Genomic DNA, 5271 nt, shown 5'->3' on the forward strand with positions numbered 1-5271 from the left:
ACGTTTTAGATCTACATTCTTTGTAAACAGCAAACACACTTATTCGCAAACGTGTCTGGGCAACAGGGCACATCTGTTTTAACATATGTTATACAAAGTTTTTTACATACAAAATTATTGCAGACTGCTCACAGAAATGTACTTGTTTATAAACAAAAAGTAATTAGGCTTATAACATGAAGTTAGAATTGCAATTTCGAGCTTATGACATGTAATCTGAAGGAAAGACTAAACTGCAAAAAGTATCATAATATTAAGAGAAAACTTTTGAATAAAGTTCTGTGTCCCTTATTACAAACATTTAACGTTGAAAATAAGTTTAAAAAGAACAATGACGTTCTCCTGTGTCATAATATTTCGTAAGAAAGATAAGAACGTTGACAAATTAATATAAACAATTGATGTTATTTTGGCGTACAACTCTCATTTCGCGTTCTAGTAAATTAATACATTCAAACACATTATGACACGAAATATTAGTCAGGAAGATGTAAATTATTTCAACGCCAGTATAACCAATTAAGTGGATCTGGATCCAGTCTAGTCCAGATTTCAATAAATAGGAGAAGTGCATGGATTTTGTAGTGAGTGACTGTGTTTGGTTTTACAGCGAATCGGCACAGACTGGTTATGTACCGCCGAGAATAGTATTAAATCCCATATATATTTTAGTATAATTGGGGTATGCCGAGTTCAAATATGTATGTAGGTCAAAATGGCAGAAAACAAAATGACTGCAAAACTAAGATATTTTAAAACATATATGAAATAGTATCAAAATAACCCCGCCGGCCCCCTCTCTCTCTCCCCCCCCCCCCCCCCCCCCCCCAAAAAAAATATATATATATGGGTTTCTTTATCAAGGTAATGTAAAAGTAACAGTTATAGATGAAATGAAAAACACTTTTCAAAGATAAATAGCTTTTTAAAACAGATGTGAGCTGATTTAACAACAAAAAAATGAAAAGAAAAAAGCAATTTATCATGACTATTTTTCAAATTTGAAAATGAAATAAAATTATTCACGTTAGTTATAATTGCCAGACATTATTCACGTAGCTTATGACTGCACAGAAAGCATCCATGTTGGTTATAATCACACAACTTTGTTGTACACCTTACTACATTAGGAGACAGCAACTTGACAAATGTTCAGTAACAGAAATTGACATTGCTGGTGACAAAATCAAACTAGAACTGTCACAGGAATGACGAATACCCCCACAATAGGGTCTTGTCACAGAAGAATGGCAATCATAAGAAAGACATGGCCACAAGAAGGTGCAATTGAAATCGAACTTGACCTGATGTTACTACGAAAGACCCGTGGTGACATTTCAACTTCATTATTTCACGATTTCTGCTTCATGATTTCACGATTTACACTTCATGAATTCACGAATTCACGATTTCTGCTTCCTGATTTCACGATTTCCACTTCATGAATGCACGATTTCACGATTTCAACTTCATGAATTCACGATTTCACGAATTCACGAAAAAACTTCACGATTTCTTGATTTCACGATTTCATGATTTCACGATTTCTTGATTTCACGATTTCCACTTCATGAATTCACGATTTCACGATTTCTGCTTCCTGAATTCACGAGTTCCACTTCTTGAATTCACGATTTCCACTTCATGAATTCACGATTTCACGAATTCACGATTTCACGAAAAAACTTCACGATTTCTTGATTTCACGATTTCCACTTCATGAATTCACGATTTCACGATTTCTGCTTCCTGAATTCACGATTTCCACTTCACGAATTCACAATTTCACGATTTCCACTTCATGAATTCACGATTTCCACTTCACGAATTCTCGATTTCACAATTTCCACTTCATGAATTCACGATTTCACGATTTCCACTTCACGAATTCACGATTTCCACTTCACGATTTCACAATTTCCACTTCATGAATTCACGATTTCACGATTTCCACTTCACGAATTCATGATTTCCACTTCTCGAATTCACGATTTCACAATTTCAACTTCATGAATTCACGATTTCATCATTGTGAAATCGTGAATTCGTGAAGTGGAAATCGTGAAATCGTGAATTCATGAAGTGGAAATTGTGAAATCGAGAATTCGTGAAGTGGAAATCGTGAATTCATGAAGTGGAAATCGTGAAATCGTGAATTCGTGAAGTGGAAATCGTTAATTCAGGAAGCAGAAATCGTGAAATCGTGAATTCATGAAGTGGAAATCGTGAAATCAAGAAATCGTGAAATCGTGAAATCAAGAAATCGTGAAGTTTTTTCGTGAAATCGTGAATTCGTGAAATCGTGCATTCATGAAGTGGAAATCTTGAAATCGTGCATTCATGAAGTGGAAATCGTGAAATCAGGAAGCAGAAATCATGAAATAATGAAGTTGAAATGTCACCACGGGTCTTTCGTATGTTACACCTGTGTACCAAAATGTATCTAAATCTGTCAAGCCTTTCGTGAGTTATTGTCAGACAACCATGAGTTTGACAATTTTTAAGTTGGAAAGGGGCTATAACTACATGTAAAATCGGTGGTTTATGGCCAAAGTTGAACTTTACCTGTATTTTATGATGTTACTCCTGTGTACCAAAATATTTAAATCTATCAAGAACTGTCACAGGAGTGTTTGATGGCTCCAATGGTGGATGAATATTGCACAATAACTGTGTTAAAATATCAAATAATAAGAAAAGTACGGATAAAGTATATCAAAACACAATATAAGTCCAATTCTAAGCACAAAGGGGGCATAATTCAGGAAATAGTGGTGCAAGAATTATGCGCCTTGTGTCATATGATGTGGGTGGTGTCGTGGAACATCTGCTTCTAGTTTGAAACAAATGCATTTCGTAATAACTGAGATATAGAGAAAATGCAACCTTAAGACATTGGTCCATGTTTAAGACCTTATATTAATTCTGCATTGGCCTTCACAACTATAAATACAGATTTTATAGAGATTCCTTAGAAATATGATATTGTGCCACAGCCAGCGAGGGCACGAACTGCATCAACATAATTACAAAGTAGCATACTGACCAAATGCTCTTTCTCCTTCTATTTTATGATTGGCCATCCACAATAAATGCAGTCTTTTTTGTATGTTTGATCATTCATCTCAGTGTTCTTGAACAATATAGAGTTCTTGCCACTTTGATTCAGAAATTGAAACCAAAACTGACAACAATTTTTCTGTTAGTATTTTCTCCATATTAACATCCTCGCAGTCACTACACGATGCAGGCAGGGTATTTCAGTTTGCTTTAAATATTTTGCCGTTTTTCAACCGTTGAGTTTGATGCTGTATCAGTGATGTACAACGAAGCAAACGTAGACGAATTGTTCTTTATTGTATCAAATAGCTAAACTTTTGATACATTCTCACTGAGTTTCTCTCTTAAATAAGCATAGATCTGTTAAATCGGACTAGACTAATCACCAATTTGCAGTAATTCCAATATTAATAAGTTGATAAAGCATTATACACATATAGTTAAACAATTTATAACAAAATGCTGGTATATCGGTGTCTGTTTTTCTGTTTTAGAGAGAGAGAGAGAGAGAGAGAGAGAGAGACGCAAATTGAATGTTCTTGTTGCAAAAGGGAACTTGAAAAGGAAACATCTGCGATCCGTTGAATAATTACACATGAAGGCCTTACATTAAGAATGTAGGCATGTAATATAATACACATTACAGCCTTTAACATTTTATCAAAAGAAACAAAAAATTTCGAAAAGATATAAGACTGAAACAGACGGTGGCATTTCTCTTATATATAATTGTCGTTGAACTATTTTGTCTGATGCACTTGCATGTGTACAGCTTCTTTAAACAAGTTGTCTGTCTGATATGTGATAAACAGTTTTTTGCAGAAATCACTACATTACCTTTGTGTAAGAGTATCGTAGACCATTTGAAACAATTTTCAGAATACAAACTGCTACATACTTACGATGAACAGTTTGATTATTCTGAATGCTGCATTAAAGAGTACTATTTGTGTGCTGTTGAAGGCAATAAGTCATCATTAACTTCTTTACGATTCTTATATATCATTATCAAAGAAATAAAAGATGTTCGATCATTATTATAAACAACAACAAATTATGGTTCTAACAACTATTATTTAATAGATAAATTAGTTAAATTAATCACTTTTATGTTTTGATATGCAAGTGCGAAGCATCAATATATATGAAATTAAACTTTCCATTATTAGTTGAAAAAAATCGTTAGTTTTATCTTGCGACTGGCAAAGACATTTGCAAAATCTTCATATGTACGAAAGTTTTGACATTTAGAAACTGTTATAAATAAAATTCGTTTTTACTACTTCTTTCCTTTACATAAGCTTTGAAATACTCTTCTTTTTTGAAATACTCTTAGTCTTGACAATATTCTAACAACATAAGTATAACTTTAGACAGTTGCTATTACTTTGACACATACAAATGTACAAATTTATACTCCAAAGTAAAATTATAGTGGACATTATAAGCGCCTATTTATCTGTAACGATTTCATGAATGGGAAACCTGAAAAACAAAATATTGTATATAAATTATTCGTGTTAGGAAGGTCAGTGTATATATATGTAAAACAAAATTCCCTCCACATATTTTATATTGCGTGTTTGCAATAAGTGCCTCGGTAGCGCAGTAGGTAGCGCGTCAGTCTCATAATCACAAACGCAGGAGCAATCTGAAGGTCGTGAGTTCGATCCTCACCCGGGGCATTACGTTTTGGTTTATTTATTACTGGTTGGCGACCCTGATTCGGACAATTTTACAACATTTTCAGCTGTCATAGTTTCATTTTAATGCAAGATCCATGAAATGTTACCTGAATCAAGTTCGGTTCTTCGGTGACCCAAAATGCCAATTTGTTTGTATATAAAGATAAACTGAACACGTTATTGAGGCCCGATAGAGGGTACGTAAATCAAACTCCTTTCGAGTGTTGCAGGACCAGGAAATCGGAAAATAGGAAATCGCTAGTTATCTTCATTTTTGTCTCGCAGAATCGCTTTTAGGTCGGTGTTAATGATAAAAAGACATGTTATCTTGTTAACATTCAACTATTAATGTTTGATATAAGGCTGTCAAAAGTTTTAAAAATCCAGCTGGCCTATATATGATACAAAATTTAAGGTAAAACAATTTGAGTTAAACGCAATGAACTCATGTTATCATCAGGAAAACCTAGACACTTGTTTTATAACACGCAATTTTCTCGTCTGCATTTTGCAGACTGTAGATGAG

The 5271-nt window shown here is 33.9% G+C and overlaps 1 non-coding gene across 1 annotated transcript; it reads left to right on the forward strand.

The window, feature by feature from the left end:
- Positions 1 to 4654: 4654 nt before the first annotated feature.
- Positions 4655 to 4745, forward strand: Trnam-cau (transfer RNA methionine (anticodon CAU)). Its single transcript is given in 2 exon segments — positions 4655 to 4691; positions 4710 to 4745. It is a non-coding gene; the product is annotated as a tRNA-Met (tRNA).
- The last annotated feature ends 526 nt before the right edge of the window (positions 4746 to 5271 follow it).

The sequence above is a fragment of the Mercenaria mercenaria genome, chromosome 5 (assembly GCF_021730395.1).
Source record: "Mercenaria mercenaria strain notata chromosome 5, MADL_Memer_1, whole genome shotgun sequence".
NCBI lineage: Eukaryota > Metazoa > Mollusca > Bivalvia > Venerida > Veneridae > Mercenaria > Mercenaria mercenaria.